The following is a 16003-nucleotide window of genomic DNA, read 5'->3' as shown; positions in this document are numbered from 1 at the left end:
GCTACAAAAGATTGCATTACGGAAACATTTCAAGTCCATAAACTTGTGGATGATCACACTTTGCGTCCCCAGTCCCCATCATCGCCAAACCAACAATAAGATCAATGTATTGTAGTATAAAAATCGTTCTTTATCACATCAATCTCCCTCTTCCTATATGCGAAAACATCTTATTGATTGATCCCAACATGGTATATTAAAAAATTGGAGCAATATGCAGTGAAATTGTGTTCCAGTGTTATTAATTAATCAAGCCACATGAACATTTATTTGTCCATGATTAACCAGAAGAAAACAAATTTAAAAAATAAAAAAGTTGGTAAATGTAATCAATCAATGTCCAAGAAAAGCTATATGTCTTCCTCACTTAAACATATTTGATGGAAACGGGACTCCTAACTGAATGGTTGGGGGAGTTCCATATTATAGCTCCTTCACCGAATCGAATCTTTGGAAGAGTGCCTATAGCAATGAATGTCACTTGGTAAGACAGCTTCTGGTTAACCGTTGAAAAAGCGAGTGTAGAGGGTGACACAGCAATAGCCACGCCAGGTGGTGTGCAAAGTTTCACTGTGTAAGATGAAGTAGCGTCTCCAACATTTGTCACAGTCCTTGTGTATGACTTTGAGACATTAGAACTTAGTGTTATGGCGAATGAAGGATAATTCAGCTGTGCTGAGGGTATGCCTTGACCATTAACACAAGCGACTTGCTTTTGAACAATAGTCATAACTTCCTCACTCGTGTATCCCAATCCACACAAGTAGGGTATGTAATCATCAGGTTGGATATCGTAAATGAGTCCAGGGTCACTTGCTTTAGATGGATTAACATGACCAGATCCAACTGCGAAGAGGCTAGCTGGAAGCTCCCTTTCATCCTCAATCGGCTGATTGTTGAGGTTGACCAAATCAGCAGTGGTCATGATTGCAGACTTAATTGCAGCAGGTGACCAATCAGGATGTGCACTTTTCAACAATGCCGCTATCCCACTAAGATGTGGGCAAGACATTGATGTACCTGATACTACGTTAAAAGGTGTTGCTGTTGTGTTATCAATAGAGACAGGCCATGCTGCAAGAATACTCACACCAGGTCCTATAATGTCGGGTTTTAGAATTCCAGGGGTTGCTAGGCTAGGTCCTCTCGAAGAGAAAGAGGCTACTTGAGGAGCTGATTTATCTCCTATCAAAGTTCCATGGAATACAATACCAGCAACAGGCGATGAAGTTGAATTCATGTATTCTAAGATTTTAACGCCATGTTTGTAACCAACATATGATGCAGGAAGTACATGAGCATCGACTACTGTGCTATCCCCATCTGCCTGTAAGTTTCTTAGAATCATAGCAGCTCCACCGGCATCTTTTACTGTCTGTCCTTTTGCGATTCTTCCTACACCACCACCTCTCACACACATCACTACCTTTCCTTTGACCTCGGTGTTGTTTAATGATCCTGGAGCACAAAAGGCCTTACTTATATCGCCATTCATCCCAGGGTATACGAGAGGCAAAAGAGTTTGTGGGAAATCTTTAGGTTGGAAAAGAGATTCTCCATTCAATAAAACCCCATTCCCGAGTTTAACTGTCGCCTGTACCTTTCTATCAACTGTACTAGCACCAACAGTCAGAATCCATGGAGCTTCGTTGGACACTGTAGAATTAAAAGGCCCAGAGTTGCCTGCAGAACAACTAAAAAATATTCCTCTCTGTATCGCAGCAAAGCCCCCAATGGCGATTGAATCCGTGTAGAAAGGTCTAGAGGGTCCACCAATTGAGAGAGAAAGCACATCCACACCTTCGTCAATAGCTGCATCCATAGCAGCTAACATATCGGTATCAGCACAACCACTTTCATCACATACTTTATACATTGCCACGTGTGCAAGAGGAGCCATCCCTACAGCAGTGCCATTGTCATTTCCAAGTGCAGTAGCACCTTCAACAAAGTTTCCAGCTGCAGTACTTGAAGTGTGCGTTCCATGTCCTTCTTTATCAAGTGCTGAACCAGAACCACCACTAACAAAGTTCCTAACACCGATCAATTTGTTATTACACCCGGCAACTTCGCATTTCCCTTTCCATTTTGCGGGTGGAGGGTCGATTCCTGTGTCGTTAAAAGAAGGATGAGTGGGGATAATCCCTGTGTCGAGAACCCCAACTATGATTCCCTTCCCATAGTTTGAACCTCTCCAGAAACCTAAATTCTGGTGCAACCCCAAGAACTTAGGAGTATGAGTTGTATGTAAAGACAACACGCTTTGTGGACGTACGGATATAACTCCATCTTTTTCTTCCATTTCCTTCACTTGATCAACGGTAAGTTTCACTGCAAAACCTGTAAGTACATTATGGTATGCGTGAACCATCTTTGGTTCTTCATCCGTATCTGCTGCAATTGTAGGCAAGAATGTGTGATACCAGCTTTCAAGGTCTTCGGATTGAGCAAAGGTGTGGGCGCTCGGAGAGCTTAGCTGGACAATGTATGTGTTAGTTTCTTTGGCTGCCACCGGTGAGAGGTTGAAGATGGCGGTGATAGAAAAAAGCAAAATGATAATAGGCCTGTTCTCCATGATTAATGTTGAAGAATTTGATGATGTACATCTTCACATTGAATGTATATATAGTTGATGTCTTGGCCGGCATAAAGCTGTGAAAGCCTTTGATAGATGTAACTTTAATGTAACTTTAGTCAAAACTTAGTAATATCCGTAGAAGCTAAGCGATTTACATAAGCCTAGGTAGCATCGAGAAATATTTAATGGTAAGATAACTGCAAATTTCATTCATTCCAGTTAAAAATTATAAACTTTATATGATGTACTTCAATTTTAAGTCATTGGCCTTACATATTGTAATACAAAAATAAACCAAAGAACACGTACATTTCATTAATTCAACAAAGTTCACCAACACTAAAATCAGGTCCAAAATACAAGTCTAAACAATTACTACAAGAAAGTTGGTTTTAACGACGAACAGTTACCGCCAACGAAATGGAGTCGGTATATATATGACCCTATGGCTTCGTCAATGAAGAGTTTTTAGAACATTTTGAAAATTTTAACTTTTGCCGATGATAGGATTGGTGGACAATTATAACACCCAATTTTCGTTGTTAGTGGCCACAAATGTAGTCGAAAAAAACACATTTTCGTCGCTTATAGTTTTAGTGGTGAGATGTCGTTGCTAATGTGTCACAACTATTACTCCGTAGATAATAGTAAGGTCGCCACTATTGGCGCCATTGCTATTGGATGTCGTCGCAATACATAGAATCGTTGCAATTGTCCGTCTCCGCTATTGAGTAATTCTGGTACACCAACATAGTTTAGTGTTCCGATATGCAATTACATGCGTTCAAAGAGTCACTAATGGTGCTTGGTCACCCCTATTGGTGTTGCTAGAAAAAACTACCTATATTGATCTTCGTTTTTTCCATCATTCCCTTCATTGTTTTGGGTGACTTGACTACTAAACGATCGAATCATATCTCCTAATGTTACTAGAAACGATAGGTTTTTAAGATAAGCATTAATATCCGCCTACGAAGTAAATATATAAGTTAAAATTGATGGGTTTTATGCATAAGAACAGTCCTACGTGCTCATACTAACCCTAATGCTTGGATTTAGGTTTCTCTATTATACATGCAATGAATCCAAGACTTACAAACCCTAAACTAGCATACATATTTCATAATTTAACATATAGAATCAGATCTAGATGTTTACCTCTTCAATGGAAGCTTGAATCTTCTTTCTTGGAGCTTAGAGTCACAATTGTAACTCCTCTAATGGCTTACAAACACCACAAGCAAGAAGACAACTATGAGAGAGGAGGGAGGATGCTCAATTTCGGCCTAGGGTTTCTTGGGAAGCAAGTGGCCGAAAATTGCAAGTAGGGGTCTCCTTTTATACTATAGGCTGCTAGAGTTTCAGTCTAAACCCTAATGGACAACTTATTCACCAAGCAGCCCAAGAAACCTTCTGGAATAGGGCCTTGGACGAAAATATGATGATCCTTCATCATAATTCGTTCCCCCTTAGTCCATTAGGTTTCCCAGCCCAAAACTCAACTATCATACATTTGACAGTTTATGCCCCTTTATTTAATTAATCTCTTTTAGTCACAAAATTAATTCCTAGTTAATTTATGACAAATACTAACTAAATAAATGTGATTTCTCCTTTAATATATTATTCTTATAATATATTAACAAATCATATAATCCTCTCCCTCTCATCAAATTACCTTGTCAGGTTGCTTTGGTGAAGGCAACCCAAAATGACCATGCCAAATTAGTTACGGGCTTAAACACTAATCCAACAAAAATAACAAACTAAGAAAAACCAGATAATTAGTACTTAACAATTAAGTCGCAAATGCATTAAGTCCTTAACAGTTTAAGAAACTATCAACCTACCAAATTCATAATAAATCAATTAAGTCCTTAACAATTTAACAAACTATCAAACTACCAAATTCATAACAAATAAATTAAGTCTTTAACAATTTAACAAAATATCAAACTATCAAATTCATCACAAATACAATAAATCCTTAACAAATTAGCAAAGTATCAAACTACTAAAATTCACAATAAAATGCACTAAGTCCTTAACAATTTAGTAAAGTTCCAAAGTACCAAATTCATAACAAATACACTAAGCCCTTAATAATTTAGCAAAGTACCAAACGACCAAAGTCCTTAAGAATTTACCATGGTCATACAATCACTATGCATATCGATTATAGTAAAATATGGTTTTACAAAAACCTTTCATTGATTTATCAAAGTTTACAAACGTTTGGAGTTACAACAACCATAGTAACAGAGAAAGGATAATACAACCTGAAGACTTTGCTAAAGAGAAATGATAATACAACTTGAAGACTTTGTTAAGTCTTCTATAAGATATCTCTAGCATCATCTCACTAAGCTTTACTATGATATATGAGTACAATGTTGGAATATTTCACTAAATGTGGCCTTAGGACCATTTATGCAATAAGTTTTTTTTTAATGTTGTTATATTTATGTATTATGACAACAATTATGCTAATTTAACATAATTGGTATCACAACTTTCGTTAATGTTACTTGCTGCAAGTAACTAAAACATAAATAAGGATGAAATTGATTTCTCTTAGATGTCAATAACAATACATAAAAAGGAATATAGGTTTCCCTTTAATTCTTGAAGATATCCTATAGAAACGAATCAATTCCTTGTGTAAATCTCCATTAAATTATGCATCTAAACGGGAATCAAATGCCTTCATCTTCTCATTCACGCATTCCTGTGAAGATCAATCATTCAAGTACGCATTCTTATTCTCTTATGTAAATGATGAATCTGTGTTCAAATTGATAAGAAAGATTATAGGATAATTAATTTCTGAAAAATGTAACATGTCTGTACTAGAGGAATGTTGATCTTAATCAATTTTAACCAATTAAGAACATAGAACCATGATTCTCGTTTTCATTATGAAATAAAAAAATGAAATTCTATGATTATTGCCTAAAATTGAAACTGGATCCAGTTAAGCCATTTAACTTTATAATGGAAAATACAATAACTTGATTCCTAACCGTGAATCACATCTTATATGCCAAAATCATCCCCAATTGAAAATTACCAAAATCGTTCTCGGTCAAAATAAGCACTATGAGTGTTTTGTGTTGTTCATTCGAAACCAGAAAATGCCATCAAGAATGGGATAATGCATCGATCGTGATGCGCACTGAATCATTAGTAGATGACATAAAATTTCTTTCGTCAATTTTAGGCTACATCAGAACATCGGTGCTTGGGGATGATACAGTTTCTTTCTCGCATAACCTTACTGATCCCTTTTCCTAAGTTTCTCTGCCTCAATGTGTTTTTTTGGGTGTCTTTGGCCTAAATTTTTTATTTCTTTATGCTTCCGTTAAATCTTTCATGGCCCAAAATTCTAATTTTAATAACCTAAGTTTTAACTAAAGGCCTAATTTTTGTTCCCTAATTTATTAAATTGATGTCATCATGATGCATCATCTTTTAACATTCATATTGTAATGTATGTTTGAGAATTAGGTATATGTATAATAATAACGATATACATATAAAATTATACGGAAACTTCAGTGACACGTTAGATGATTGACCAACCAACATATCATTGAAGTCGTCATTGATATTTAAACTTATCATTTTATGTCAATTAAGTGTATTTGTAAACAACGAACCCAATAGATAACTGTTTAATAATAAATATTATATTTCTACCCAAAGGTGATATGTAATATTTATGTGACGTATCTTACTCCTTTATGTATGTTTAAAACACTTAAGTATTGGTCATAACCAACGTAAAGCCAACATTCTTGTAGATCATTAGTTTAATATGTTATGTTGGTGTTATAATAGACTTAATCTTCAACATGCTAATCTTGCTTGCTTTATGTGATTACCTAATATGTTTTAGCTCACTTATGTTCTTCTAAATATAAATTCCTTAAATGTATCAATCTACTAACCACTTTAAGTCCTAACTATGGGATTGAACCCTGGACTGACACTAATTTAACAACATGGCGAGATGGTATCAAACCAATTCTTGGAATTATGAACTTAGAGTATTCTTTGAGGGGTGATCCTTCTATTGCACTCATTAACCAAACCTCGTAAGAGTATAAGAGAGTGAGTGCATGGACAGTGGGAAAGATCAGATTCAAATGTCCATAAAAATATAAATGTAGTATGTATCTCAACTATTATTAAGGGTGCTCCTTGTTGTAAATTTTGTCATAAGGAAAGGCATTTCCAATGAAGGTGCTCAAAGATAAAGGAACTGTTAGGAAAGAACTTTGATAATCTATTTTTGGTCTACAAGTCCTTTAATTTTAGTGTTCCTGTTAACAAATGGTGGGCTGATTCCGACCGGAGCGGGAACTAAGGCTTAATCAAGCATTCTAAGGCTATACAATATTAATTATGTATAACTCTAAATCATTCACTTAACAACTAATTAATATTAGCATAAACCTTAAGTAGCACATAGCAAGTAGATCCTAAGACTACAAGGCATCTTAGATATCAGGCAATATAACATGCAATTTCTGAAAAGATCCCTAGCCTACTTACTAAAATGCATTTCTAACATTTCACATATCAACAATCATAAAAAATATGGATATCTCATGAATCACTTTCCTTTCTGAAAATATTTATTAATTACTTTGAGTTTGGAATTATTAATCATATCAACAATCCTTTTCTTTTTGTATTATTCTTTTTCTGAAAAGATTTATTAATTACTCAGATCCTTAATTTGATTTTAGAAATACAAAATTATTTATCCAAATCCCTCAAACCAGGAATCTGATACCAACTTGTAACGTCCCAAATTTCAACCAAAAATTTCTTTTCAAATAAAGAGTAAACTATCCCAAACCATTTTCATAAAAGATCAAAGTAGAAAATTGTTTGAAACGTCATCAAACCGTAATGATAAATGTATAAAAACAAGTCATGGCAAAACAATGTATCAAATCATCATAATCAACAAAAGTCTACAAACATGATCATCTACGATGTACGTACAGTACAATCAAGCTATAACTTTCCCATGATCAGAATAACTACGTGAAAAACATTTAATCCACAACTGTAAGCAAAAAGATTAGTTATTTCTCTAAAATACCACAAACCACAATATACACACAATACATACAAAATAAAGGCACTCATCACTAGTGTTAATCCATGAGAACAAGAGTTGATTAATGGCTCTAGTGCACATCTACTCAAAACGATGACTAACAACTCTAGTGCATGTATAATCATCCCAATGGTTAATGGCTCTAGTACATGTCCAACCTTGACACGAGTAATCTAGGATGTTGGCTCTAGTTTCGATCCACCATCAACTCCTTACACCTAATATGTCGACATATCATAAAGTCAATCAATCAAACAATCAACATGAAAAAGACTATACTAAGCTACTTGTCTAATTAGCATACTATAGTACCGCTACGTCCTATCATACTAGGATGCATAATATAGTTATATAATTCCCCTGAATAAATGAGTTGATCAATCACTCACTCGTTACATGAAGAATCGACAACACGAACCACCTAAGGAAAAATTAGAGGTCAACCTTAGTCAACAACTAAATTCCTCAAAGTTCTGGCAAAAGTCAAACTGGTTAAAAGGTTAATGGTCGAAGTCAACATTTGTGACGTGACCATTGACCGGTCGCATCGTGCACCACTACGTGACAAAATAATCGCAAATTCACCTAAACCCCGCGCCGCAAGCCCCAAGTTTGTCGCGCCGCATAAACTAGCTTAACAACTTTCTTCTTTAGGACTTAATCCTTTAATTCCAGTAGTCCAACTTTTTTAGATGTGAATCTTATAATGGTTTTAATGGATAAAGTTTCCAACTTTATCCATACCCATGCCTCAATCACTCACAAAACTAAACCCTAAGTCCAAAAACCTACTTAAAATGCCAAATCCAAGTTCATGGCTCAAATATATATGGCGTTTTTATGCATAACAAAGGCTTGAGAAGCAAAAAAAATATCCATACCAAGTTATTTTGTTCCTCAAACACCAAGAACATCAAGATTGTGGAACCAAAATGATATCTTGGAGACTTACATATTTAGAAGAGGCCATGAAAAGGTAGATTACTTCAGCTACTTTCTTTCTTATACACCAAATAACAACTTTCTTCTTTAAAATCACATTAAAGTGACGATAAGAACTCAAAGCACCAAAAGAGGTTAGGGTTTGGATGAGAGAATGTTTTATGAAGATGGAGGCTAACAAATAATGAAGCCATATAGGTTTGCGCCCTTAAATAGACCCAAAATTCGAGGCTTCTAGGATTTGGCCAGTCAGGTCGGTTGCGTTGTGACATTTATTAAGGGTCGTGTCGCGACATAGGTCGCACCACGCTTCTTCGGCTGTTTCATTCTTACTTACAGTAGGTTACAAGAATTCAAAGGATATATAAGACCATAATGATCTAAAGTATGCCAATAAAGCCATGCCCATAAAACAATAACGAAATTGGTCTATGATGAGTTTTGATTTCATATCTGAATGGGGCCCCATGATTGGTTTGTGTAGCAACTATAGGGTTAAAAAGGATGAATCAATCTCTACAACTTAACATTTATGCTCCCAAATAAAATCATACTTTCCAATGATAACTAAATCTGTACTCATGAACAATATTATGACCAAAAATATTTCCATTATTCAAGTTATAAAGTCTGATTAGAAGGTTTAAGATCAACAAACTATATCAGCTCAACTTCCAATCATGAAGGTTGGAAGGCTTAAATAACACATAAATCTCCATAACTCAAGTTGAATTAAGATTGTAATGCTAGATGTTAGATTAAATTATCCAATAACTTATTCTAAGCTAATTAACATAAAATGTACTCAAATCACTTCATGAAATTCGAATATAACAAAGCTAGGACTCAAAATTTTATATTTTTGAGCCTAATATGTATAAAATTAAAATATAAGAACTACTTCTGCCAAAAAAAGTCCCTCCCCCCCAACCTTATATAAGATCCGCATGGCAAGACTAATTTATGATATTTGATCATTATTTCATCGTAAAATTCTTTTAAATCATTATTATTACTTTATCATTTATTTATTTGAAATATTCTCATTTTATTTATTATTATTACTTTATCATTTATTTATTTGAAATATTCTCATTTTATTTATTTATTCCGAATTTAATTTAGTTTTAATATTTTCTTTTCTTTTCCAAAAAACTATTTTTTTCTAAAAATATGTATAAACTTTTTTTGTCGAAAATAAAGATGTTACAAGAAGAAAGCCTATATATTGTTTTACTTGGAAGAAACCTACTATGTTATGGGATTTTTCAATATCGTCACTCTAAACGTCACGTGAAAAAAGTAAATAATGTAGTGCTAACTCAATGGGTGCCACAACATCGGTTACTTTCATAGGTGGTAACATGGAAGTTACCTGATAATTAGCCTGCTGAAAGGGCAGGTTTTACAAAATTCCAATAAAATGATGGCTTTTTTTGCAAAATAAACGCAATATTAAAATTTAAAAGAAAAAAAAAGAAACAAATAATGTAGTGGCTTTTAAGACTATAATGTAGTGACTTTTAAGACTATAATTTAGTGGCTTTTAAGATGTTTTCCCTTATTTGAATTAATATATTAATTAGTTATGCGATCAAATTTATAAGTTAAGAAATTAATTATTTGTTGAAAATTTTGAAATTAATTACAAGTTTCATTATATTTAAAAATGTTTTAGGTTGATTTATTTGATCTATGAATTTATTTAAATTGTTCTAAAAGAATCCAAAACTACATAAAAATGGATCAAATATACGTTACTTTTTCTAGAAGATAAAAATCAAAAGAAATATACGTCACATACTTGGTTTATGTGAAAATACAAGTATAACTTGAAAATTTAGTGACTCTACTTATATGATACAAAAACCCACACCAAAAAACTATGTTTTTTGTTTGAGAATAGTTTTGGAGCGGGTCATTTTTAAAGGGGTTTTTGACATAAAAGTTCCAAATTTTACACAAAATGTTCGGTTATATCATAAGTCTGTTTTTTGGTGCGTTAAAACTCGAACATACCGGAAAATAAGTTCAATTTTACCTTTTACCCGGCTACAGCCGGTTACACAACATAGGAGGCGTTGACTTGACGTTGATGGGGATATTTTTTGCCTATGCGTGGAGATTTTTTATAGACATGGAACGACACATCAACGCTCCTTTTTTTAGGGAAAAATTTTAAAACAATAAATGGGAGATGAGACTAGAGAGACTCGAGCTCAGGTCTTGTCCCTACATAGCAAGAAGCTTTACCATTAAAATAGGAGAAATTGTTTGAAAACCTACCTAACAATTTATATTTAATATTTAAACGCTGCTATTATTATTATTATTATTATTATTATTATTATTATTATTATTATTATTATTATTATTATTATTACATGTATTTTTATACATATAAAAACATATATATATATATATATATATATATATATATATATATATATGTATTTATAGGTATTTATATGTACAAATACATAATAAATAAATGCGTTTTTATACATATTTATATACAAATATCTCATTATTATTATTATTATTATTATTATTATTATTATTATTATTATAAACACATTTTTATACATATTTGTATATATACACCTATATGTAAATGCGTTTTATACCTATTGATATATAAATTTGTTTTTATTATTATTTATATGTATAAACACGTATGGAGATATTTTTATACATATAAATAAAGTTTTTTATGTGTATTTAAAGGTATAGAGATATTTTTATATATATAAAAAGTTTTTATATGTATTTATATATATTACGATTTTATTATTAATATTTATAAATACAATCTTATTATTATACACATAAGTATAAATGTGTTTTTATTATTATTTTATACATATACATTTGTATACATATAAATACGTATAAAAACGTGTTTATATATATATATATATATATATATATATATATATATATATAAACATTTATATTTTATATATTTGTACATATAAATACCTATAAAAATATAGTATTTATGTAGATACGATTTTATATATATATATATATATATATATATATATATATATATAAACATATAAAAATACATGTATAAATAATAATAACAATAATAATAGTAATGATAATGACATCTATATTTAAATGTTCCAGCAAAGTAGATATGAAATACATTAGCTTAGCAGATAGATATCAAAAGTCTTTGCAGCTTAGTGGTTAAGCCTCTCCTAAAAGATATGGGATACCATAGTTCAGATCTCCGTATCTTTATTTTGATGCTTCCCTCTTCTTTTTCTCTTGTTGACTTGATACGTTGCTGATGTAGTAGATATCGAAGACTAGGGTTCGAATCTCCTTATCTCTATTCCGATGCTTCCCTCTTCTTTTTCTCTTGTTGGCTTGATACGCTGTTGATGTGGCAACTTCGACTTAGTAGGGTGACCGACATTTGAAAGTAAAATTAGGGTTGGAGATAAATATGAACCAATTTTTTGTATATTAGGACATTAACGCACTAAATAGGGATGAAAATGGGGCGAGTATGTAGAGGGGTTGACCATCCTTGTCCCCATCCTCGACGGATGCGGGAAATCGAATCCCCTCCCCATTAAATTTTAGGCTTTTCTCGGTCCATCCCCAATCCATCAAAATAATAAACTAAACTTATGCAAAAAAAAATCAAGTTTAATAAGTGATAAAAAATAAAGGCCATAATCTGATTATGTTTACATCAATCATAAAATCAAACAAGCATTAGAACAAAAAGTGACGATTTGATATACAGACTGTCGAACAAAGTGAAGATTTAATAACTCTTGAAATTAGGAACATAATTTGGTATATGGATTCTTGGTACAATACAAATCTATTCATTCTTAGTGGACTTATTTCATAATTAATAAATTATTAATATAGTAATAATAATAATAATATTATATATATATATATATATATATATATATATATATATATATATATAATGTCATAAATGTAGGGGCGGGGCGAGTTGGGGATTGGTATACCGGTCCCCAGCCCCATCCTCAGTTTTAGCATAATGGGGATCCTAAACCCCATCCCTGGTACCTTTTTTTGCATGGAATACCCGTCCCTAATTGGGGCGAGTCAACCGGGTTCCCCACCGGATCGGGTGAAATTTCCATGTCTACACCAAAAAACAGACTTGTGACATAACCGACTATTTTGTGTAAAATTGGGGGCTTTTATGACAAAAACCATTTTTAAAGCGGTTAACCCAACTAACCGTAGCGGCTTCTCCTGACCATCCCTTAGTGGAGCCAATAATTTTTACATTAAACTAAACTCAAATGTGCACATCAAATTTCAACCAACCAAATGAAGCTATTTAACATAGATAATGTAACATCCCAATTTCGGAACAAGAAGTGAAGGGTGCTAAGTGTAAATAAAGGAAGGGACTCGACGAGTAGGTACGCTTACTCGTCGAGTCGGAGCGGGTTTGGATCGCGAATTAAGTGACCAACTCACCGAGTCGGAAGCTGGACTCGACGAGTTGGTGCTGGAATGAGAAAACCCTAATCTTAGGGTTTGCACCCTATTTAAAGGACTTTATGTCCCTTTCATAGCCTCATAATCCCCCAGAGAGTTCCAGAAAACCCTAAATTCGTGTGAGGCTGCATTATTGAGGAGATTGGAGCTTGGAAGAGGAAATTGGTGGAAGGAGCTCGAGAAATTGGAAGCTAGCATCAAGGTGATTAAGGACCTAATATAACCCGAAAACTGAATAAGTGTAATTGCATGAACCGAAAACTGAACCGATTAACCAGTACGGGTTCAGTTTGGTTTGGGTATTAATCGGTTCGGTTCGGTTACTACCCGAATAACCCGAATAACATGTACAAGATGATTAAGGACCTAATATAACCGAAAAAACGGAATAAACTGTATTAAGATTCTATAACCCGAATAACCTGAATAATAGAATAAGAATGTACTTTTATACATCAACATAGAGCATTCAAAGACTAACATAGCACAATAACACATTGAAAGTATATCATTTACATAGTAGATTAACATAATGAGAATTAATGTCTTACTTGATTTTCTTGAGTTGGAGCCCAATTTTCAATTACTAGACAAAGTATGAATTCGTGAATCCTTAGAGACAATAGGAAAGGTCGATTTTTGAAAGTCTGAAACAAGAGGAAGGATCGAAAGAAGTGATTTCGAGTTTGGAAATAGATGAGAAGAGTGGTCGATTTTGAAATGATGAGAACGAGCGTAGGGTTTTTTTTTATGAATGATGAAGACAAAAGTGTGAATTGTAATTTTGATTTCTGTCAAACAGAGAAAAGGGATGATGAATGCTTATTCGGGTCGGGTATTTATAACCGAATAAGCTCTTATTTGGGTAAGCCGAACCGAATAACCCGAGAACCGAATAAGCATAATATAGATACTCAAAACCCGAATCGAATTTCTTATTCGGGCCTAATTCGGTTCGGTTCAGTTCGGGTTTCCGGGCCAAATTCTCATCCCTACATTACACTATCATTTTCTATTTGTTTTGTTGATAACAAGGTTGTATGGTAGCAAATACCATCATGCCTAAGACCCATTAATAGTTGTTTTCATGGTAATAACTCTTTATATAATTTTGTGAGAGAAATGAAAATGTGCTTACTTCAGTTCCTTTTATTGAGTTGGAATCAGAACTCCAAGACATGTTCTTATTTATGTTGTTTTTTAGTGAACTACGTATAGCAACATCGTTCTAAACAGTCAACCAAATATTTTCTTAAAGTTTCTTTGAATAAAAGTATTAATTTCCAGAAACATGAGCTCGATCTTTTTCCATGCTCTTGTTTGATTGTTGGCTTGAGATCTCGAGTGTGGTTTCCTTATCTAACTTTAATTTATAAAAATAGGATGTGATGTGTACAGTCAGTCAGGAAGTAAGCGATTCCCAATATACCTATATGGATATATATTTATGTTATGGATTGATATGCATGCTACATTATAGGCTAACTGTATGTTCAAGAATCACATGCTAGAATTGTTTGAGTTGTATGGGTGCTGCGGATGCTTTATATGTGTTGAACGTAATATGTATCGTGGAATCTTTGACTAATATTATCGAATTGCTAACCGAAGGCCATAAGAATTGTACATAATTAGAATCTAATAGCCTTAGAATTTTTTATTCGACATTATTACATGTTCCTATTTGGTTGTGGTTTTCGGGTAGAGAATCTTATTCGAATGTCTATTAAATTTTGGATTATGTACGACTATTCATTCGTGAGGAATTTTGATGGTATTAGTGTAGACTCTGTTTGAATGGCAGGTATGTGGGAAGGAAAGAATCCTAGAGAAAGTCTGGGAAGTGTAGTATTATGCATATGGTTAGATGATGGCGTGCATAGGGCAGCACAGTAGAACCGTATCTAGCCCAAGAGTCGGGCATGCCAACTAGGCTCAACCCAGCAGGCTTAGCGCCCACTGGCGTCCCCGGGAGCGAAGCGCACAGGTGGAAGGCTCGCGCCCGCCAAGAGGCGCTCCTGGCGCCAAGACAAAAGATACGGTCAGGAGACAAGCAGGAGCATCAGAGCATTACCGTCTGAGCCAATGAGAGCGCTCTAGCGGTTGAAGGCTCACGAACCTCCAATCAACGCCTCTGATCCTGTCTCCCTTAAAGCGATTTTGTCTGGTACGGCTCAGGCAGGAGCGCTAGGTATAAAAGGATGTGCTCTCAGACCTGCGAGGTAAGTTCTCCAATCTTTCTAGAGAGAATACAAACAAACCCTAAAATACCCTCTAACTTGACCGTCAGAGCGTTCTTCCGGGAGCTCCTCCCGGAAAGCGGTTGACGGCCTCCGTTCTTTGTGATCTTTCAATGATAGCTAGACGATCGAGAGAAGTTCGCGGATAAAGCAAGAGCAAGGTAGCATCATTTGGCGCCATCCGTTTGTGAGACGAAGAACACAAACGAAAAGCACAAAAGCAAACGTCAATGGCGTCCAACGACAGTGAGGGACGACCAACTAGTCCCATACATCCCATGACGGCGTTGGACGAAACACCTTCGTCTACAATGGTCAATAGGGCCATTTTAGGCGAAGGAAGCTCTATAGCAATTGCCGGAAACATTCCATAACCACCGCTTTCTCAGCAAGGAACAACTCCGGTGGGGCCACTTCCGTCTACACACTTTCAGATGCCACCATTCTTTGCACCGCCGCTGCAGCAGGCACAATCGGTCCACTCAACAACACTTCCATCGAGCCACGTTTTCAATATCTCACTGTCATTTGCAACGCCATCGTCATTCCAGATGACGGGTGGACAGAGTTCAACAGCCTTGTTACCGCCGCTGGCACAAA

The 16003-nt window shown here is 34.5% G+C and overlaps 1 pseudogene; it reads right to left on the bottom strand.

Annotated features, from left to right (window-relative positions):
- Positions 1–215: 215 nt before the first annotated feature.
- On the bottom strand, positions 216–2577 carry LOC145058413 (subtilisin-like protease pseudogene; annotated as a pseudogene).
- Between the last annotated feature and the right edge of the window lie 13426 nt (positions 2578–16003).

This window comes from Lactuca serriola, chromosome 6 (assembly GCF_051521515.1).
Source record: "Lactuca serriola cultivar US96UC23 chromosome 6, Lser_US96UC23_V15, whole genome shotgun sequence".
Taxonomy (NCBI): Eukaryota; Viridiplantae; Streptophyta; class Magnoliopsida; order Asterales; family Asteraceae; genus Lactuca; species Lactuca serriola.
Note: the sequence above shows the minus strand (reverse complement) of the source record. Positions and strands in the feature narration are given on the sequence as shown.